General features: G+C 39.1%; 1 protein-coding gene across 3 annotated transcripts in view; it reads right to left on the bottom strand.

Moving 5' to 3' along the window:
* PKIB (cAMP-dependent protein kinase inhibitor beta) overlaps nucleotides 1-16,080 on the bottom strand; it is a 75,226-nt gene extending 59,146 nt beyond the window's left edge. The window contains exons 1-2 of one of the 3 annotated variants that reach the window (XM_070419218.1): nucleotides 15,953-16,080; nucleotides 2,118-2,179 (exon numbers count right to left, since the gene is read on the bottom strand). The gene's annotated coding sequence lies outside the window, so the exon portion shown is untranslated. Of the gene's footprint in view, nucleotides 1-2,117; nucleotides 2,180-15,853; nucleotides 15,869-15,952 lie in introns of those variants that run through there. The other 2 variants (XM_070419217.1, XM_070419219.1) reach the window with 2 other exon arrangements.
* Nucleotides 16,081-24,099: the final 8,019 nt, after the last annotated feature.

Here is a 24,099-nt window from a genome sequence, read left to right as displayed (position 1 = left end):
AGTACAGGCTAAACATTTTAAATTAGTTCATTTACACTCATTATTTTATTCAGTCCTCACTACAGTCCTGTGAGACATATACTATTACTATCCCCATTTCTCTGATGTAGGGACTAAGACACAGAGATGAGAAAGTTGGCCAAGGTCTAAGAGTGAAGGGCAAAGCTGGTAGGCTTGACTCCAAAGCAGCCTGAGAGTCCTTCAATATATTGTCATCAGGGGAGTCCTTCCCATTAATGAGCCCAATAACATTTCCTGCAACCTTTGTCCTCAGGGATGAGTTCATTACCAACCTTCCATCCTCAACCTGTCACCACCCCATAGGCAAATCCCCTGTGCCACACTCCTTCCTAGTGGGACCAAGCTTCTGGAACCATCTCTGTTACCAGGGGTAGCTTCTTAGAATTACAGGCAGCCATTTCTTTGATTAAGTAAAAATGTGTCTTCCTCTCATTCCCATCCACGCAACCAAGCTTTGCCTTCTCAATCACACAGAACAGATGATAGTCCTCATATAATTGAACAAAGCTAGCATGTCATCCCTAAGATTTCCCCAAGTACTAACCATCAGCCAGTCACTCCTGACAGGATGCTCTTAGTCCCTCACAGACCTGTAGTCAGTTTTTTTCTTGGTCAGCATCTCCAGTTCACAAACCCTGGGTTAGTGCAAAGCAGCTACACTCCGTATCCTCAGTGCTCCGAAAGGTGCCGGCACAGGGGGGTAAGGGCTCAATAAATACTTACTGAACAAGGAATGAGAGCTTGCAGACACTGTGAACATTGAATGGCGATTATATTGTGATCACTACCAATTAGTGCTAAACTGTCAATGACCACCTCCATTCTTTGTATATTTTTTTTTCTCTCCTTTGCAAGGGTTGTCTGTTCTGCTCTTTTGTTTGTTGGTTGTTTTCCCACCCATTTTACCCTCCAGAACTCACCACTTTCAAATAGTTCTTTAACAGTCTTCAAAAAGTGACAGCCAGGCTAGCATGAAAATTAACAAGATTTATTTCTTGATCTCTAGGTTTATGCTTGTTTGATTTTGTTATTCTTATTTAACACAAAATGTCTAAGCCTCTCTTTTGCTTTTATTACTCATGAGAAGAAAACATTTTATGCATTTCTTTTGGCTACATCTAGGCCTTTTTTCCGAGGATGGTCAATAATATATAAACTAAATATATATCTATGCACAAACAAAGAGTCATGCTTAAACCAGTATTTGTTTGGGGGGGGGGGGGGCAGGGGTTGAAGCTAGGATCTAAACTCTATAATAATATTTACTATTATTTAGATTCAGGCATTTCCAGGCATGTCTCATGGGCCAGCAGGATAGATCTGCCCAGGATATAACTTCATGAATTCTTATAAAAAGAGCATTGATGATGGCTGTTAGCCAACACCCAGGACCAAGACCTCTAATTTTCCTGATAAAATGCCACCTAAATTATTAACAGTCCTAGTCCTTGTGTCAGAGAGGGAAGAACCTCTTTAGAGTTGATGGGTAAAGAGAGTGGAAGAAACAAACCTGATCCAAGGACAATGGTCAGGTTAGAAAGGAGGGGAAACGTGGCTGAATGCAGAACATTGGGCAATTTGTTTGTGGGAACTAAAGAGCACCACAGCTGAGTCAGAGGCAGGGGTGGGGATGGTCCATGTCAGCCGAGGGACCACTCGCAGAAAGACCTGGAGCAGAGTGAGAGAGGAACAGCAGTGGCCACGAATCAACCCATTGCCAATGGACACGGAGACAGATTGGATATAAACCAGAAGACTGGGAAGTTCATGGGCCTGCTGGTTACTCTTTTCATGAGCTATTTTGGGACTTGGAGTCTAGTAATTTTCCTACTAGAACCCAGAAGGAAAAAAAAAATCACTGTCTTGTTAACATTCATGTGAATTGATTGCCAAAGTCCAGGCTGATATCACACACACACACACACACACACACACACACACACACACACAAAAACACCACCTTTTCCTCTTCATTTCATTGTTCATTGATCATAATACATTTTCCTGCCCCACTTGTTCTGGGGTCCCAGCATTAAAAAAGCAGAGCTACGCTGGAGGGAGATTAAGAAAACAATCTTTCCTGCACCATACTCTACCTTAGAACGGGAAATACTTCTCTCCAAATGCTATCATTGTGGCACTCCTCTCCAAGTATCCACTGCATAATTGAAGACAGAAAACTGGAATTATTGCATTGTTATTAGTGATAACATGTTTTAAGACTTTATAAAAATTCAGGAATTACTCAATGACATTGTGAATAACTTCTACTGAAATGCGATGCTCTGGCATGTGCAAGAAGTATAAAACTCTCTAGTTGCAATCCCTTACTCTCTTGGATGCTATAACTCAAATTTAGTTGACCTTTTTAGGTGAAACAATCCTAATTTCTAAGACATTGTCTTCTCTCGAACTCCACCTTTATTTTTAACAAGGACATACTACATATTCACCCTACAAACATTTCTGTGAATGCTCTGTGCCTGCAGCGGGTACAATACCACACGAGTACTAGCCCAGGAAGGGCTCTGCTTCAGGAAGCCTTCAAAATGTAGTGCATTTGGAATATTAGTCAGACATTTCTGGTTTATTAATTCTATCCCCCCAAACATCAAGGAAAGGACTTTCAAACACATTGTTAGGCATGCAACCTGGGCATGCATCTTTTCTGTTTATATGTATCCAAGTTCTAATATGTCCATAATCTTCACCTATGGTTTCTGCCTTTAATGTCATAATAGACACCATTATAAAATTAGTCACCAATATATTTTCCTTCAGTTGTTTCCTTGTGTTTTCTTTCTTAACTAATCTGATATTTATTTTATATCATATGAATATACAGATAATGTAAAATAAAATGCTACCTTTATTTTGCTTAAATCTGTTTTGGGAATTTTCAAGCTGATTTAGCTCCTCTAAGTTTCTAGTAAAAAGAAACTTAAGTTTTTAGTAAAAAGTACCATATTGTATTAGTGATTGTAACTTTGTAATATTTTTTTAATACTTAGAATTAGAAGTTCCTTCTTCATTAATCTTTATTTTCTGTTTGTTTATTTGTTTTTGTTAATCCTCACCCGAGGATATTTTTCACTGATTTTTAGGGAGAGTGGTAGAGAGAGGGGAAGACAGAGAAATATTGATGTGGGAGAAATACATCATTGGTTGCCTCCTGCATGAGCCCTGACCAGAGTCCGGGCCGGGGAGGAGCCTGCAACCAAGGTGCTTGTCCTTGACCAGAATGGAACCCGGGACCCTTTGGTTAGCAGGCCGACACTTTATCCACTGAGCCAAACTGGCTAGGGCCATTAATCTTTATTTTCAAAATTTTATTTTTCCCAGGATGTCCATTATTCCTGATGAATTTTAATAGCTATTTTGTCAACCTCTCCATGAAAATCTCGTTTGGTTTTAAATTGACTTTCATTAACTTTATAATTAATTTGGGGATGCTACATTTTTCCGATATTTATTATTCTCATCCAGGAATACAACACAAATCTCCATTACAGCTAATATTTTGTGTTTCTCAATAAAATGTTTTATTTAATTATTCTTGTACATTTCTTACATATTTTATTCATACATATGTGATATTTCATTGCTATGATAAATGGGATTTCTTCATCGTTTTCAATTTGTAGCTGTAATAGGAAAGTCAATTGGTTTAAACACATTTATTTTTTTTTGAATGGCTACTTAACTGAAGTCTCTTATTCTAATAATTCTTTAGTTGATTTTCTTGGAATTTTTTAGTAAAAAATACATTTTTTAAGAAAAAAAGCTGCCACCTCTTTTCAAATAATTGTAACTTTTGAGAGGCAGCATACTGTGTATTATACTATTAAAGATTAAAGACACAAGTTAAGACACTTGAGTTTTAATTAAGCTCTACCACTTATTAGCCTTCTCTGGGATTCAGCTTTCTAATTTGTAAAATGAGAATGACAGTCCATATTCCAGGATTGTTGTGAAGATTAAGTGAGTTAATATTTGTCAAGTATTTAGAACTGTTTCTAGCATATACAATAAAGAATTTTAAAAATGTTAGTCTTTTAAAAAATGTACAGCATTGGCTGGAATTTATAGAACGATGTTAACTATAAGTGATGGAGCTGGGCTTACCTCTAACATTTTTCTGTTTTCTTGAATTGACTTTTCACAATTTCATAACATTTCCTCTATTCCTAAATTACTATGTTGTGGGTGTATTTTCTTAAAAGAAATACAATTGCACCCTAGCCAGTTTGGCTCAATGGATAGAGCATTGGCCTGCAGACTGAAGGGTCCCAGGTTCGATTCTGGGTTGCAGGCTTGATCCCCAGTGGAGGGCGTGCAGGAGGCAGCAGATCAGTGATTCTCTCTCATCGTTGATGTTTCTATCTCTCTTTCCTCTTTGAAATCAATAAAATATATTTTTAAAACAGAAAGAAATACAATTGCATTTTATTAAATATTATTTGGAATCTATTAGGAAGTAAAAAAATAGGGGTTTTATTCTTTCGTCTTGACTATACAACTATTTTAATAAATTTCCCAATATTGAACCATTTTTATAATCCTAGAATACACATCATTTTTTGTATTATTCTATTTTGTTCGTTTCTATATTCCTGTATTTAGTATTTCAATGAATTTTTGTGATTTTCTTTTTTGTGCTCCTTTTATTAGTTTTTTTTCTTGTTTTCTAGTATTATGCTTTTCATTAAAGAAATCATAATAATGTTCCATCTCTTTGTAGAGTTTATAGAGTGTGGAATAATATGTTCCTTAACGATATATTTTTTCAATCGCTAATTATAAATTCCCGATGAAAACAAGATAGTTTGCTCATCTAAACAGAGTATTTCGGCTCCTGCCAAGTCTTCCTGTCCAAACTGATCAAAGATGGACAAAATGAGGCTCAAATCCTAACTTCACACCCACCAGCTAAATGTGTGCACTTGGCAAGGTGCATTTATATCACAGGGACTCACCACACCTTCCTTACATCCTCACAAAGTTATTATGAGGATTACATGAGATTATGTTTATAAATTACTACACACTCCACCAGCAATAGATTCAATAAACTGTTTTACAGCTTCGTTCTTATTTTCCTTAAATACAAAATTAATGTTTACCATTTATTTGCTATTTTTTCCTTAGTATGGATAGTTTAGTTATGTAGAAATATAAATGTTGCTGGTAAAATTATTTGTGTGAAATTGCTTCATGATAAAAGATAGATTTCAATGAAGACATTCTCTAGTGACATAAATGTAAAAGCTGACATGGCAGTGAAAATGCTCTGAGAACACATGAAAATGAACCCACTGTCATTGTCTAAATGAAATCACAGTGAAAGCTGTACTGTTTTGAGAAAACCAGGCAATGAGCCTAAACCAAATGTAATGTCTTCCACTCTTTCCTGTTCCCTTGGAGCTTTGTTCTCATGGAAATCCGAGAGTGGGAGGAGAAGGTTAGTGCCTTTACCCAGGCTGAGGCTCACTCCTCGTTCCCTGATCTCATCTAAACTGCCTAGGGGAGCAAGTCTTCACTCCAGGCGGGAGAACGCAGCACTGAGGGGTTGGGTGGCCTCAGATACAAATCCTACCGACACAATACAACTTTTGTGAATTATTAAGACGGCAACATGAATATAGCCTCAGTTTTAAAGGGCACACAATTTGTATAGGTGAATATAAATATATATATATTCACACACACAGAGAGATATACTGTATGTACAGTATAAAGTGTATATACAGGGTGGGACAAAAAGTAGGGTTACAGTTGTGACTATTGCAAAACACAGAGCTTATTCTTGTATCATTGTATTATTTTCCATATAAATAACTGCAAACCTACATTAGCCCCACCCTGTATATATGCTATAGATATAGTCTATATAGTATATGTAGTATATACACATGTAAGTATAAACAGAAATCTCTATATATATTCATATTCACCTCCACAATTGATGTCATTTATATATATCATTGTCACATATATGCCATTTTTATACAGGGGTGGGCAAAAGTAGGTTAATAATAACAAATAATATAATAATTTATAAATAAATAATAATACAAGAATAAACTGCTTTGTGTATTCACAACTGTAAACCTACTTTTGCCTACCCTGTATATAAAATATATATGATATATAGAAGGATATCCTATATAATAAAAGGCTAATATGCAAATTGACTGAACAGCTGAACGACTGGTTGCTATGATGCGCACTGACCACCAGGGGGCAGACGCTCACTGCAGGAGCTGCCCCCTGGTGGTCAGTGTGCTTCCACAGGGGGAGTGCTGCTCAGCCAGAAGCTGGGCTCACGGCTGGCAAGCCCAGCAGCAGTGGTGGAAGCCTCTCCTGCCTCTGCGGCAATGCTAAGGATGTCTGACTGACAGCTTAGGCCCGGTCCCCGTGGAAAGCTGTCAGTTGGACATCTCCCAAGGGCTCCCTGACTATGAGAGGGTGCAGGCCAGGCTGAAGGACAACCCCCGCCCTGAGTGCACAAATTTTGTGCATCGGGCCTCTAGTATAGATATATATGTCATTAGCACACAGAAACCTGTTTCTCAAAAAAGTGAGATTTATGTCCACTTTCTGATTATAAATCTTTTACTGTGTAGTTACTCAACTTTTCTGGGCAGGACTAGACTTCCCCATATGTAAAATAATAGTACCTATTACATAGAGTTGTTGGGAGACTTAAATGACATACTTTGTCATACAGAACAATGTCTGACACATACTGTACTTAATATGTTTTAGATTCATACTCTTAAATAACAACAGTAAATAGGATGCTTCTGCCAATGATATATACATATGTGTGTGTATATATATGTGTATATATATATGTATTTATGATACAATTAGTAAAGAAGTCACTTTTAAACATTAAGTAGCTTTGAATAAGGCATCTTAGAAAAACATTTAAATGTTCCATTACTGTTAGATTTCTCAGGAGTACTCTAATTGAATGGTTTAGGCACATGAGTGGGTATGCACATACATGTGTGTGAAACAAAAACCTGTATGTACTTCTTCAGAAGAATTTTAATTTTTCTTTTTTAAAGAATATAGGTCCTTATACAAGAGTATAGATCCAGTGCCAACAAAGAAGCTTCCCCTTTGTACCCTCGCAAAGTCACGGCTCCCAAACCCTTTGAATCAGCAGGCAGTCACCACCCAAGGCCAGAAGTACTGGCTGCAAAGGTAGTGGGAAGGAAGGAGATAAGAAAGGTTTATACCACTTCCCTCTAGCTGGCCAATGTTAATTATTTCTCAAATCTAACAGTTGCAGGCTTCTCTGCTTTACAATTTAGCCTCAGATGCAGCTGTGTGCTATTCCCAAGACACGGAAAGAGCTCAATTTTGGCTGTTCAAATATGTGCCTAGATCTTCAGGAGAAGCCATTGCTCAACACCGGCAGCTCGGAGTCCTTAAAGCAGAGCTCAAGCCCCTTTCAAGAGCCGGTTAGTTTCGACATGTTATCAACTCTCCCGGAGAGTCATTTACGGACTAGGTTAAATATTAAAAACAAAATAAGATGTGGTCCTGGTGAGTTGTCTTTTGACTTTTCTATACAGAAAAAAATTCAAAGCAGTATCTCATGTGGTCCTGGTGAATTATCTTTTGACTTTTCTATTCAGAAAAAAAATAATTCAAAGCAGTATCTCAAATATTAGCAGCAAGTGCTTGCATTGATATTGAGTCAAATAATTTGCCACTGTAGGCCCACTTGACAAGGCCAGAGTTAGCTTGCTGGCTTTTCTCAAATGTAAATATTTGCTTTGGCTAAATAATGTTAATAGGAAAAGTTACATATTTAATGTGGCATAAAGAAAAAGTACTTTCCATTGACCCGGAAAATTTACCTTGCAACTCAGCCTGGAGGAGAAAGAAACTGGAAGAAAAGGACCTGAAATGAGAACTCCAGCTGCCACAACTACCTCCCTTGCACCAAGTTCATGGTTAATTGAATTTCCATCAATAATTCCATACATTGCTTGCAGGTTCATAGAGCACAAGTTATTGACTTAGATTCTGAGGTCCAATACTTACTGCTAGCAACCCTTGTGCCTCTGAGGGAGGCTTGGCCCCCTGCCAGATTGTACTGCTTCTCCCATGGGGGCAGGCCTGAAACTGCTGTAAAGCTGCATGGGGGGTGATGTGCCACCATGAGCCCCTGGTTGCTCAGCAACAACCCCTTATGACTGATCCTCGGGGACTGCTAGGCAACAGCACTGAGTCTGACCCAGCTGCTCCCAGAGCACTGCCTCTCAAGAGGGCCAGGCTAACAGGAGGCCAAGGGCCCTACGTGACTAGTTACATAACTTACACACATTTCTCGGAATGCTCTCCAACTGTCACTAAATAAAAACTAGAGCAGAGCTAGCTCCTACCCTGAGGGACACCCCTGAATGTATCCTTACTTTAAACTCTATCCTTGGATCTTTAAAGAAGCTGACAAGTGAGAAAAGTGAAAGGACTAAGAAGTTCAAATTGGTAGTTACAAAGTAGTCATGATGATGCAACGTACAGTATAGGGGATATAGTCAATAATATTGGAATAACTATGTATGGTGGCAGGTGGGTACTGGAAATTACAGGGGGAACACTTTGTAAAGTATATGATTGTCCAACTACTGTGCTGTACACCTGAAACGAATACAAAATAGTATTAAGTGTAAACTGTAAATGAGAAATAAAATTTGAAAAACAAAGCTGAAGGACTTAAATGCTAGATATAAGAGGAGAAATGAAATAGGAAATAATGTAATAAAGATCAGCAAAAAACGTATACAACTGTTGTATTTATTTACACATAAACAAACTGTCAAAATACTTCTTTTTTCAAAATACTTTTTGACTCATAAAATACACCACTGATTATATAACGCCCTACTCAGAATCATCCAAGGATGCAAATTAGCTACAAATTTAACATTAAAGTCTTCAGCCCGGCGTTTAAGATTCTTCACTACAGCCCCAATCTACCTTTCTACCCTTGTCTTCTCCCACTCCCTACAATTCTACACAACTCTGCCTCCTCCTTTCCTGTATTTGTACCTTTGATCATACTGTTCTTCCAATCAGGAATGTTTTGCCCACTCATTGAAATTCCATCAGTCCTTCATCCTCTATGAAATCTTTCTGATCAATTTCAAAGTTTATCTTTCTTTCCTTTGAAATCCCACAGCACTTTTTACTTCTTTTGTGGCACCCATTACAGTCAGCCTAGCAGAAATGTTATTATGTGTATTATCTTCCTTCATCTCCCCCAAATGGATAGAATTCTAAGCTTCCTATAGAAAGGATGGAGTGTCAATCTTTCTTGCATGCACCATATCACTAACATGAGTACCCAAATCCAGGAGGGTGCTTTTTTTTCTTTTTTCTTTTTCTCAGGAGGGTGTTTTTAAACAAGTATTTGCTTATTTGAATTAGGTAACCATTCATCTCAGATAGGTATGTATTAAGTTCCAAATTCATTAGAAACTTAAATAAAGGACATCTATAAATATGCACAGAAAGGAACCTAAAAATAAATGAGCACACGTAGCACTAAAATATGGAATTATAGACTCTGTTTAGAATAATGCAAGTACTTTGTTCAATGTACTGATTTAACGATGAAGAACTGAAATCAAATTCAGAAATACTGGTGTAACTGTTGACAAAAAATTGGAATCTCAAGAGATTAGGAAACTTCTTCAGATTCACATGACTACTTAAAAGTTGAATTGGCCTCATGTCAAAGTTTTTAAATTTCTACTTTAGTTATCTGTTCCACTATTACCACTCAAATTATCTGTTGATTTTATTTTTAATGTTAGCTCCAAAAATGTTTATGTAAAAAAGAAAGATTAACTTTAATTTATTATTTATCTTCAAAATATTATTTGAATAGACAGAATTTTTTAAAAATCCATTAACAGTGATTAAACAGAATTATATTGAACAAAATTTATTTACACAAAGCTTACTTATTTTGCAACTTCACAACAAAGAATATAGTCAAGAATCAGGATATTAAGAAATACTGCTGTTCAGTTAAAATAAATGTCATAAAACCTATACACTAATCATGTTCAGCTTGTTTACTTATAAGTCATTGCTACAGGTTTAATCAGATCCTGTTAATGCCTCTGTTTTGTTTTTAACCTGACCAGTTTAAAGGGTAGTAAAGTTTGCCTGCCCCTAGCTATTTGGCTCAGTGGATAGAGTGTCGGCCTGCAGGCTGAAGGACCCTGGGTTCAATTCCAGTCAAGGGCACATGCCCAGGTTGCCGGCTCGATCCCCAGTAGAGGGCGTGCAGGAGGCAGCCCATCAATGATTCTCTCTCATCATTGATGTTTCTATCTGTCTCTCCCCGCTTCCTCTCTGAAATCAATAAAAATATATATATTTTTAAAAGTTTGCCTGCCCAACATCCATTCCCTTTTGAAGAGATGTCCCTCCTGTTTTCACTCCATGTGATTCAGTTGTTTCTAAGAGTGAAGTTGAGAGCCAGACCTGACAAATCAGAGTTCCCTATATGCCCATAGCCACAGTGATCAGTTCAGAGGTGATGACTGACTCAAACCCATCCCAGCAAGCTTAGGATGTTTTTCCAACCCAGCAAATGCTGAAAGAGTGGGTTCACGATGCAGGTTAGTCTATCTTAGGTCTGGTGCCAAACCTACTAAGTAAAGGTGCTTTTTTCTCTTTGAATTTAAACTTGAGACGTTAGACCTGGAGCTTTTGATAGCAGCTTTGTCACTAAGCAGGGCCTAAGAATAAAGCCAAATTGAAAGAGAGTAGAGCCAAAAAGTAAAAGGAAATTGGGTCGTTACAAAATAATTTGAGTCCTAGATCAACTGTGACTGAAGTTTGGCTTACATAAATCTGATAAATTCTCCCTATCTCCTCAAGCCAATTTGGTGCTGATTTTCTATCATAGGCAACTATAACATTCCTAAGTAATGCACTTGGTCATCTGAGTTTCTCAACCCACACTAAATTAAAAGGGAGAGATAGAGAAATAGAGAGGGAGAGAAGGAACAGCAAGAGCCATCACATACATCCTTACTCAACATCATAGACAGGTTCTGAGACTAAGCAAAACAACGTATAATGAAACTAATTTTACTATACAATAATTGATATAAGTAAGAATTAAGTTCCTACAGTATCTCACCAAAGTTATAACAAAATAACATTATTCAAGGATCTTCTGTACTTTAGATGAACTAGTAACTTATAGCTTGAAAGGTGACATGTCAAAAAAAATAATGAATTTCAAAATTTTCAAAAATTTGAAGTCTTTATGTCAAGGACTTATGCCACATGGCATCCTGGGAGACCTCCCAGTCCCAGGGAAACCAAAACAGTTGATCATGCTACTTGGAAGTATAAGGATTTTGCAATAATTTGCACAAACAAGAAGATAGAGGTCATAAGGTCATAGAGGAATCAAGGCAGGTGGTGGTGAGACTGAGGTTACTGTAGTTGTAAGGGAGAGGGTGGCAAGAGACTATCCAGAAGCACCCAGAATTCTTAGGTTCTCCATTGACTTGTGGTAATGGAAATGGAATCCACTGAGAAACATCTGACTTCAAACAATAAGAGCATGGGTGGGTCAAAGTATTGGCCAACCCAATGAACAAGTGTAGGTGTAAATCTTTGCATTGGTGTAAATATATATATATATATAAAATGCTATGCCAGAGAGTTTCTGAATTTGAAATTTTAGGAAGGAACAATTTCACATGATAGCAAGCCCAAAGTGTGGCTACAGACATGGTTGGGTGAGCAGTAAACGAGGTTACTGCTTGACTTGTGGAGGTCAAAGACTGATAGGTTGTGGTGTTGGGTGTAGATATGGAGTCACTCAGACTGAGCACAGGAGAAGAAAACTGTATATCAATTTCTGGAGTGCTCAATGAAGGAGTGGTTTGTTCAAGTGGTGAGTAGATAATAGGAATGAGCAATGGTAGAGGATAGCGTAGCCAGATGGCTCAAGGGAACAGGGATGAGTAAGATGGTGGAGAAATAATGATCTGGAGATGGCATATAGGTGCTTGAAGGGCATTTGACCCATCTCCAACCCGGAGATTCATGAACTATGAAATAATAAATAGTCTCCAAGAAAGAGGGGGAAGTGGGAGGTCCAGGGGAGAGTCAAGTTTCAGGACTGGGGGAAAAAGTGGAGGTTAAGAGGAGTTTACTGTGATTTAATAGGTGTTCCAAAAGGCATGATGGAATGATTTCGAAGGAAGAATAAAGAGCAGAAGTTAGATCAGAAAGAGGCAGCACAAAGGATAATAATATTTCAAGGCAAAGAGGAAAAATAAGTAGACAAATGATAAAAACAAATTTTAATCATTAGAAAATTATGTCTTTCAGGGCTAACAATATGATACGTTCCCAAACTGGTAATGTGGGAATTTAGGGAGCGCCAACAGCTCTGATAGGGGACATGGCATGCCTTTTACTGCTGGGGAAGGTGTGAGTGACAGATGTGTGTCAAGGCATCGTAGAGAGATGATCAAAGAGGCTGCAGCCAGGAAAGCTTATGAAAAGGAAAAGTCTGCGGGACTTCACAATGGTAGAGGCAGCTATGAGGAAGTTTGGCTTCAAGGAGATGCAGGGGTGGGGGGCACAGGAGGTACACGGATTTGTGCACATTGAAAGGAAATTAATTAGAAGAAATATTTTAATATCGCTATTTGCCTTTTCTCTATAATACTGTAGAAGTGTCAGAGATAAAAGAAAATTAGTAAAATGTATATGAAAATAATATATAAAATGATTAATAAATGAACAATGACAACATGATATAACAACAAAGGCATGATATAAAAAGAACAAAAACATGATATAAAAACAAAAGCATGATATAAAAACAACATTGATAAAAACAATGACTGATAAATTGATTAAACTTATTCTAATATCTCCCTGTATACCACATTAAAAGTAAAAACACTTTCAGAGTGCTTGACTAATTTCCCTTGTGATGAAGTATTTACAACTTTAACATCACACCCTCTTCGAACTCAAGAAAAAGCAACATGTGTCCAAAAACGGGTTCAGGTAGGACTATTCCTACTCTGTCTAGAGTTTGTCCTTGTGATTTATTAATAGTCATTGCAAATGCTGTCATCACAGGAAACTGTCTTCGAATTAATTTAAATGGGAGGCCAGTGTCAGACAGGGACAAATATCGTGCATGCACAAGTCAACGTTTATTTTTAAATTGCCAGTGCGCATCATATGTACCTGTGGTCAGTCAGTAGGACGGTCAGTCGCTTAGCCTTTTATATATATAGATTAGTGGGGAAGGAATCAGTTATGGAACAAGTGGATTTGAGATGACTAGCCATTAAAAAATAGCAATTATAAAGTTAGATAACCTACTAAATTAACTTCCAAAGGGTAAAAATGTTAAATAAGAAAGGACATCAAAAGTACTTTAAAAAGTGTAGATGAATATATATATATATATATATATATATTTTTTAATATATTTTATTGATTTTTTACAGAGAGGAAGGGAGAGAGATAGAGAGTTAGAAACATCGATGAGAGAGAAACATCGACCAGCTGCCTCCTGCACATCTCCCACTGGGGATGTGCCCGCAACCCAGGTACATGCCCTTGACCGGAATCGAACCCGGGACCCTTGAGTCCGCGGGCTGACGCTCTATCCACTGAGCCAAACCGGTTTCGGCTAGATGAATATTTTTACAAGTGGGAAAGTCCTTCTCAAGCTTAATAAAGTCAGAATGCGAGAAGAAATTGGTAGCAGCTTTGACATCGATCAAATTTAAGTATACTGCAAAGCAGTGTGCACCAAATAGTTAATGGCAAAAATCAACTGATTCAAAAATTGCAACTTAATAGATACACAGAGTTAATATCCTTATGAATAAAAAGCTCTTGAAACAAATAAACAAAAAAAAAAGGATTAAAAATAGGCAAAGAATATAGAAGAGCAACTCATAAAAGTAAATCCAAAATATCTGTTAAGCATTTTGGCCAACTAAAATTATTCAGCCTCATTAACAACCGAAGAAATAAAAATAAGAGCTTTCTTTCCTCCCTGATTTCTAAATTTTAAAATTTTGACACAGTATTAGTATGTTAATAAAAATGGTATTTTGAGTAGAAATAGCTATAGGACTTCTGAAAAAAAATTTAGCAGAATGTATCACAAATCTTTAAAAAGTGAATATGCTCTTACATAGCAATTCTATGAAAATTTATTCAAAGAAAATAATCAAATAGGTCTGTACAGTGTATAAAATTATGAATAGTTATCTACTATGATATTGTTTGTAAAACCAAATTTGGAGAAATTTTGCATGCTTGCCAAAAGAAATTAGTTAAAAATTTAATAGAACACTATAACAGCCATTAAAAGTATGATTTCCTATGAAAGATATATTAAGATGATTTCTTCATTGGGAAATGGAGCATATCTATGACATTACTTTTGTTTTTTTAAAAAACTACAGATAAAGCAAAGAATTTTATAATTAATGGTGAAAATAAATATAGGTGAACTTATTTTCTTAATACAATTCTGAAATTTCTGATTATCATTGACCAGCTGGGGACATACTAACAGAAGACAAACAGGGTTTTCAAAATGCTGGTCTTAACCAACCCTGACTCAGAACCTACCCCATTACTTCTTGTGACCTTATGGCCCTCAGATCTCATTTTAATAATCCGAATTCCGAGCTTTGGAATAGTAAATCCCTGAACAATTTTTTAAAATGTGTAGCAAGCAATGTCAATAAAGACGAAGGCATCTTGGATTTTGAATCTACATGCATCCAAAACGAAATGCAATACTCCAAGTAAATCTAATCCAATACTTTTTCAGTATCCAAAGCATTAATATAAGTTTTCGGGGTTTTTTGTTTTGCTTCCCCCCCCCCCCCGTCGCCCCCCCGCCCCCCCAGGTGAATGTTTAAAGTGATCATCAGGCTCACATCTCCACCTTCCAGTCCGGTACAGACTCTGACTAACAACAACACCTGCAGAGTTTGGGTTTCTTCCTTTACATATTTTTAAATGTTTCCCGGGGCCCCCACTCAGGCCAAGCGCTTTTCCAAAAGGAACCGGGTTGGGCTGCGCTCACTCGGAGGATGAGCTCTGGGAAGATGGGGCTGGCGGGTCCGGCTCAGCCTCCCTCGGCAGGAATCGCCAGCCCCAGCCAGGGCAGCGGGGCCAGAACCTTCGTCCCCCTCACCCACCCCCACCCGGGCGGCACTTTCAGGAGCTCCCCCGGGGGCAGCAGCCGCCAGGACCCAAGCCCCCCGCTCTCCCGAGCCTCTGCGGCCGCGTTACATTCGCGCGTCTCCCTGGCGCCAGCCGGAGTCCCACGCTCCGGGGACATCCCACCGCTGCCGGGGACCCTTGGGATCATCGGCCTAATCATCCCCAGGTTTCATCGAAGAAGGGACGGACCCCGCTGGGGGAGGTGACCCGGCTAAAGACACGCGGGTCTGCTCCCCCCGCAGACGCGAGCAGTTGCCGGGGGTGGCAACGCGCAACCCGCGGAAACCGGCGTGGCCTCGCCTGCGCGGGGGGCGAGGGGCTCAGCAACTTAGGGCAGGAGGTCACCGGTGTCCACCTCCAGGTCCGAGCGGGCACGCAGCAGGTGGCCAGACCTCCCCGGTTATGTTCCTGGACCCGAGCGCCCCCTTTCACTCTAAAAGTGCCCCGGTTTGCCTGTGAATGGTGTGGTCCCCGAAGCAAAGGGGGCATCGGCTGGAACCCCCTCCCGGCCCCAGTGCCGGTGCCCACGGGCGCAACATGGGAAAGTTGCACTCACCACCTTTCCGCTGGCTCCGTCTCCCCCCGACTCCCCAAGTCCTTTCCCTCCACCCGCACCCGGGACACCCACCCCGCCGCCCCTCCACCGGGTACGCACCAGCCGCGCGCGGAGCCGCCCGCCGAGCCGGGGCCAGGTGTCCTCCTGCGCGCGGGCTCGCCCAGCCTCGGTGGCCGGGGGCTGCGGCGCGGGCTCCAGCGCTGCCGCCTGCACAGCCCGGGGGATGCGGCGGCGTCTGAGCTGCGGGCTGCGGCGCAGGCGGGCGGCGGCGATGACTCCGGGGGCGGAGGGAGCGGCCGCAGGGACCCGCCCCCCGGCTCCGAGCGCGGTTTCCCACGCGGCGTGCGGCTCTGCCTGCAGCCCGGGTCGCCAGCGGCTCTCCCGGTGGGCGCCGGGTGCGGGACTCTTTTTTTCCTGCGAGCGCATTAACAGACAACTAATCAGCCGTGATCATCCCAGAACCCGTGCCCTCCCGCGTCCGCCGGCCATTCTCAGTTCCTCTGGGTGATTGCTCAGGTTCTGTTAAGAATTTGCTTGATGTGACTGCGGGAATTCCGCTTCGCTCCCTGCTCCCAGACGCTGCAACTTGACCCTCCGACCTAGGCGTACGCTCCCCGAGGTTTTTGCTCTCCAAGAGTCTTAAGGTTGCCCTTCGATCCAATGGCGGCTGTTTGGAGAAGGTAGGAATTGCATAATGTTCTCATCCGCACCTGGAATCAACAGATGGGGAAGCAACGTGCAATGCTGACAACTTTGGGGCAAAGCAAAGCAGACAACAATGCATATCAAGTTTCACTTTCAAGTTCTCACGAGGAAAAGGAGGTCCTTACTACTGAGGTCTTATTGTGTCCTTTAAACCCCATATTAAATGGATGAGATGCTGCTGCAAAAATTAAGGTGCTCTTCTCCGCTTCCGGAGAAGGTGGCTAGTCCTCCCTCCCAAGATCTCTGGTGTCCTTATGTGTGTCCAGAGTCTTCTTAACACCAGTGTGCTCATTGATACTGCGCTCTGGCTTCCTATTCAGAGCCTAGGATAGCTGCGATTCACTACTGACTACTTCCAAATTCCTTTTAGGCAGAGGTTATGCCTTCCCATATTCTGTGTTTCTGCTCTACTGTCTGTATTCTCCTCTTATAAAAACACTTGTTGGATTTAGGATCCACCCCATTCATTCAGAAGGATCTCATCTGGAGCCCCTGATGCTCATTACATCTCCAAAGGCCCTTTGCAAATCAGACCTTAGCTTTACCAATCAATACATATGCATAAGATATCGATTAGGTAAGGAAGGGAGAGATTTGGAAGGAAAGAAGAGGGAATGGCTGCAGCTTTACCAGACAAGGCCCATGCTTTCCTCACTTATTCCAAACTCTATAGTGAAGATTCCTTTTTTGTGGAGAGCGGCTACAGTGTTGGAAAGGTTCAAGCCTTGGACTGATGAGAGGGCACGTGGTCCTCTCGTGGCAAAACCACCTACAAGTCCCAGCATAACTATAGCCAAAGGCTATAGTTGTAAGCTTGACCTTATGGTCTGAACCTGTGGTCCCACGTGGCTGAGTGATGTGGGCTTGATAGAGTTCAGGTGCATGTAATTGAGTAGATTCAAAACCCACGAGAACATTATAAACATCTTGACCACGCCCTTACTTTACCTCCTGGAATCTGGCTATAAAATAAAGACTGGGCTTGCAGGCCGTGTTGCTGTCTCTCTAAGAGCGGCCTCCCACCAAGGCCCAGCTTTATTATGGTGTCTGTCTTCTTTAATACTTCACCACCACCCCTCCCCCCTCAGGTTCACCCATGGCTGTGCTGGCGCGCTACACCTTTTAAGTAAAAAAGAGGACTTTGATACAGAATTCTAATTTGAAAGGATTTTCCCCTCAATACTTTAAAAAAGCTACTGTACTTTGTCCTATGTACAAACTATGACTTTTATTGTCTGTTAAGATTTTCTTTTCCTGGTGATTTCAAGTACTTTCAGGCAGGAGGGCAAATCTGGTCCCTATTCCACCTTCCTGCTTAAAAGCAGAAGTCTGTTTAGTAATTTGTTTTTGCCTTTTAGTTTTGTTTCATTTTTCATATAAATGCTTTTCCAAAAAACACTTAGTAATAGTTCGGTGCACACAAGGGACATTTTATAAATACTTTGGACTGCATGAAGTACATCTTAAAGAAAAAAGGGAAATCCTGTTCACTTACATTCTTCTCAGAGGAAAACTTGCCTGGAGAAGTTAGTGGAGGAGCTCTGGTCTGACAATTTCTATTGCCTTAACTTTTTATGCCTAAGTTTTCATATAAAATGGTACTGGGTGTTGACATTCTTCTCTAAAATTAAGAAAGGTTTTTGACATTAGATTCAAACAAGGACGGACTTAATTAGGGTTAAATGGAAATCTAACTATCTTGCTTTTGAAGTACCTTGACAGTTGTGAATGTTATCTTTTATACGCTATTCATTATCATCAAGGGATCTAATACCAAGTCATGCTCTGGAAATCATGTGATGAAGTCACCACTAATAGCAACACTGAGGCTGCATCTCAAAAAAGGGGACAAATAAAAATTATTTCTCAGTCCAACAGTGAGAATCTCAGCTTTTACATGAACTAAAAGACAACAAACCATTGCTGTGATAGTTATACATAAACAGCTTCTGCAAATTTCTGTTTTATTGCAAAAGAAAAAGCGTGTAAACTTGCTGCATTCAACTCTTTCCCACCCTGTCTTCAGGTTCATACCAAGCCATCTGGGGCATCCAAATTACATACAGAAAATTAAACAGCACAGATACGTGAAAGAATTCTGTATTTACCCGAAAACCCATGTACATAGATTAGTAGACACAGTTGGCCTGGTGTGTTAGAAGATTTAGTTTCACTACAGTAAACAAATCCTCTCAGTAAAGGGACAATTTATGGATGAAAATATTAGCTTGGTACCACACACCTTCACCATCAATACTTTTAGTCTATGAAGGTTGATGAGAGAAAGTGATCTCTAAGCATTCTTAGATTTCAAATAAAAATATTAACCTTACCTAACCCTAAATATCAGTATTACGTACATCATTATGTGAGATTCCTCAGACCAGTAGAATTCGTACCATCAGGGAACTTGTTAGAAATGTAAGATCTCTAGCCCTACCCCAGACCTACTGAGTCTTGCTGACCCCCATTCCTGCTAAAAGTTGCACAAAGCTTTCTTCGCAGTGCTTCTAAGCATTTTAGAGCCCTGCGGCGGTCTTTAAAATCCAGCCCCTTTCAGGTAAGTTCTATTCTCATACTGCTGGTGGCTGGGCTAGAAACAATGAAACGCTTCCCACATGCCTGGATAGTGAGCTTTTAAGAAACATTTTTTACATTACACAAATAATTCATGAATGCATTCTATTTTTTACAGGTTTAAAACCTGGAGATGAAATCGAGCTGTCTTTGCAAGCCACCTTCAACTTTTAGCCCTGCCATCCCCAGAGGTAACTATTTCTATTACAAATTTATCATATTCATTCTCCACCCTTTGTTAATACCTTTTACATAAATGTGATATGGATCCAGAACTATTTATAACTTTCATTTTTTATTGTACAACGTCTTTTTATTGTACAATGTTTGCTACTACTAAACAGGTCTGACTCATTCTTCTTAGCTGTTGCATAGTATTTCATAGAATAAAAATATTAAGATTTATTTCACCACTCCTCATTCAGAAACATTTAGGTACTTACCAGGATTTTCTAATTATATACATTGCTGAAATATGTTTTTATGAATTCTTATATGTATGTGTTATTCTATGGTAGATATTGAAGTAGAATTTCTGGGTTGTTGCATAGTCTTACGCTAAGAGATATTTTTGTCTACAGTTACAGGGTCATAAAGGCTCAGGCACTAAAGTAAGAACCTCCTCAATCCTGGAGTCAAGAGTTTTAAAAAGTCTATCAATTTAGCTGTAGTTGTATTTTTCCAACGAAAAACATATTGTAATGGAAATCAAAGGAAAAGGACACCAGCCCCCTTCTATTTAGCAAGTTAGAAGTTACGCAGCCTCTCCAGATTTTCATTTCCTCCTTCTCTAGTATTAGGGGATGGGACTAGATGACTTATTTCTCAGATATGTTTCAGATCTGCATGGCATATTTCTGTTCTTCTTTTATTCATTCATTCAAAAAGCATAGATAAGGCATTACAATCTACATATGTTTCCATAAGGACTTAGCAACAAATAATACCAGGAAACAAAGCAATGTATAAACAGAGAAATGTCGCTTAAACAAATGTATCTAGGAAACAAAATGTGTGCTTTCCAAAAATAAAAATGGAGGAGTACAAAAGATAAACACTTATCATTTATTTGGCTTTCTTTGTTTGTCTGAATAAAGCAGCTGCTTTGGACAGCTGTATCTGCAAACAATAAAATCCCGTGTGAAGTTGCTGCCCCCTCCCACCACCCCACTCAGGTGGAGGCGTAGGGAGATTTGTTCTAACAAGTGCTCACATGTTTCCGTCCCCAATGTGGTCATTGCCTAGAAGAGCTGTGGCCAACACTAAAACTTTGAGTTCTGGCTGTTTCTTGTGTTCTCAAGATCTCAGCTACTCAAACTCTGTCTCAAGGCCCATCTGATAGACTGTTCTCTTAAAGAAATGTCCTTTCATTTGCAACATCATCAAACACAGGTAGCACGCACACACACTGAATCCGGAAGGGGTCAAGGAGGAGGAAGTACAGGAGATGGACTTCCTCAAGAGGAGACTTGTGCATATAATACTTATAAAAAGAAAAAGAAAAATATAACCATTTTATCCAAGTTTTTAGCATTGAGCCTGTATATCTCTTTATTTATTTTAGCTTTTTTTGAAGTTACAGTATCTTCAAAGGCAAAAGGACTTTGAAGACACAAAAAGATGAATCAAAACATAGACAAGATAAAGTAATTCAAAATATTGAATTATCAGTCTGCCCAAAGGACAGCCAGAAATAAATTTTGTAAAGTATAGCTATATTAAAATGAGGGAAACATGACAATAGCACAACTACATTTAACAATTACAACTCAAATAATGAGAAGAACCTAACTTAGGATAGAACCATAAGTAAGTTCCTGTTTAGCAATGCCATTCTTGGTTCAATAGATCAGATGAGTTTACTATCAATTTAACCCATTTCTTCCCACCCAAAGTGGAAAATTGAAACACGCCCTGAGTGGGTGATTTTTCAGCATGTTTCACTAAGCCTTTGTCCATTATATAAACTTGGTTAAGCTTAATTCAGTTCAGAAAACATTTATTATGCACCATGTGATAAAATGTGATCTCTACCAAAAAGAGTTTACCTTTCATTGGAAATATTTCAAACTTCTCAGTTCTCAAAACCAAATTAATTTCAGAGTGTGTCATCTTTAAACAAAGAAAATAAAAACAAAGAGGGTAAGAGAAACAGGTAGCATATATATTTTGCAAGGCCTCAGCATAATTAACATAATAAGAAAGTAATAGCTCTTAAAACATTAGAAATCACTGGTCGGATAATTCAAGAAAAATTTTAAAAAATATTTTATTGATTCCAGAGAGGAAGGGAGAGGGAGAGAGAGAGAGAGAGAGAGAAACATCAATGATGGGAGAGAATCATTGATCAGCTGCCTCCTGCATGCCCCACACTAGGGATGGAGCCCGAAACCTGGGCACGTACCCTGACCGGGAATCGAACTGTGACTTCCTGGTTCTTAGGTCGATGCTCAACTACTGAGCCATGCTGGTGGAACTCAAGGAAAATTTTTTTGCCCAGTTTAAACATTTTGTAACAAAGTGCTTGGGAGAAGCAGGATAGTAGCATGGAAAGAACACTGGATTGGAAGTAAAGAAACTAAGTTTTAACTATGGCTTTTTCATTAACTTGCAATGCATACTTTAAATAATTCTATTTCACATCTATAGACTTAACTTTCTTCAGTTGCGAGAGAGGGAGAGAATTAAACCTATGACCCCTTTGAGTCAGCTATTAGGGTTTCAGTTGTTTGTGTAGAAAAGTAGCAGATGAAGGTAGCCCGCATAGGTCAGTTCAGCAAAAGCCAAGTCAAGTTGAAAAGTGTTCAATTATTCAGTAGACCATATGCCGCTCTTTGTATATTTTACCTCATTGTATTGGATAAATACTCCTCCCTTGATCATTATACTTTGTGAATAAGGTATATAGTGAATTTAATACTTTGGAACAACAGTAAGTTCATCAGACATGTCATACTTAAGTCTCAACCTTCCATTTCAAAATCCTTTCCTAAGTGATTGAGGCCACTTCTCTGACTGTGAATAAATAATATGGTAAATATAATTTAACATTTGTTTGGTTTTATTCAACATAATATTTTTGTTTCTTTCTTCTAAATAAGGAATATAGGGAAAAAAATCCATAAGATTGTTAATCAGTGTATCACAGGCCTTTAGCTTGCTGCTATGCTATTTATTTATTGAATTAATTTATGCAAAAATTGAACACCTATTTATTGTTCAGTTAATCACAGATTTATAATTTTCAAATGATATTTCATTTTGTATTGCATTTAACCTCTGAAATCTCAATTAATTTATATATTTGATGTTCCCAAGAGATAAGACAAGTGATACCTCTTTGGGGAAATATATAGCGATAAGGTGGAGATACTGTCCTAAAATCTTGTACATGTAACCATTCTTACATTCTTCTCATTTTTAATGTATTTTCTTTCTGATTAAAGGTAAATGTTTTCATTAGATCTTCTTTTATTCTTAGAGTAAACGTATACTTTAGCTATTTGCTGCACTCATAACCACTAGTAGTGTATAAGATTTTATAGGTAAAATTAGGTCCATTCAGACATAGTTCTGTATCTACTTTGTATGCTAAGTGGTTTGTTGTACACCAGACTTACAACGACTTCCACTTAAATCATTCATCTCCATCTCTTCCAAGTCCAATGCTGGGCCCAGCATTGTGCATTCAAGTGAGTGTTGTATTCTCCTCAGCCAAAAGTTCATCTCAGGTAGACAAGTAAAAGTAGCACAGATAGTTCAAAGCATAAACTTAATCTAATGTCTGACAGGGGTAGAGGTGGTGATAGCAGTGCATTTTAGATCGATTCCAGCAGAGCTGCCATCTCTTCTTTGATTTCTTAAACTTTAAAATCAGCCTCTAACACAGCGGTTCTCAACCTGTGGGTCGCGACCCCTTTGGGGGTCGAACGACCTTTTCACAGGGGTCGCCTAAGACCATCGGAAAATACATATATAATTACATATTGTTTTTGTGATTAATCACTATGCTTTAATTATGTTCAATTTGTAACAATGAAATTGGGGCTCACCACAACATGAGGAACTGTATTAAAGGGTTGCGGCATTAGGAAGGTTGAGAACCACTACACACAAAAGGTAGTTCCTTGGCTATGGACAAGCTAAGAAGGGTTTAAACTTAGCTGGCATTCCTTCTAGTGTCAGATCCAATGCGTTCATATATTTCAAAAGAGGAGGCAGGTATCACACCACACCAAAAATAGTAGGTGAGACCTTCTTTCGTTGCTCTACAGCTTCTAAGTTAGAATCTCCCATACTGCAAAGACACTAAGTACTCTCCAGTTCTTCATCCAAGTGACACATCCAAGTCTCACATCCAAGGCTCCAATGCATCTCCCCGATCCAGGGTTCGGGGCGGGGTTTTGAGGGGTAGCAGTTAAGGGTTCACAAGAGTTATTCCTGAGTGGTGTTCACAAGCGTTACTCCTAAGTGGTGTATCTAAGGTTTAAACTTTGGTTCCGGGTCTTGTTAGAAACAGGACAGGAGCAGTTTGGATTGGTTCTATGGTTACAGTAAGTTTGGCTTGGTGAAGAACATCACTGGATTCTGGAGAGGCACACTAGGTTCAAGGATGACCTGGATGATTTTAGGTCTTTCACTTTCATTATTAGGATATTAACTATTATCAAATCAGTTCCTTGGAGATTACAGAAAATAAATTGCAGAGTCCTCTCAATCTATTCAAGAGGCACAAACATTTTTTAACAACTCCCATGACCCATACATTGAATCGTTCACAGTGGTAAAAGACAATCCCTGCACTGAAAGAAAGAAAGAAAGAAAGAAAGAAAGAAAGAAAGAAAGAAATATATATACTTATTTATTTATATATAAATATATATATATTACCACTATGAACAATGTATGGGTCATGGTTCATATGTATAGATTCATGTGTATATGTATGCATATTTATGTGTATG

The sequence above is a fragment of the Myotis yumanensis genome, unplaced genomic scaffold (genome assembly GCF_028538775.1).
Source record: "Myotis yumanensis isolate MYYU_CA2020_CCGP unplaced genomic scaffold, mMyoYum1.0.hap1 SCAF_6, whole genome shotgun sequence".
NCBI classification, from domain to species: Eukaryota; Metazoa; Chordata; class Mammalia; order Chiroptera; family Vespertilionidae; genus Myotis; species Myotis yumanensis.
This window is presented reverse-complemented; position numbering and strand designations above follow the sequence as displayed.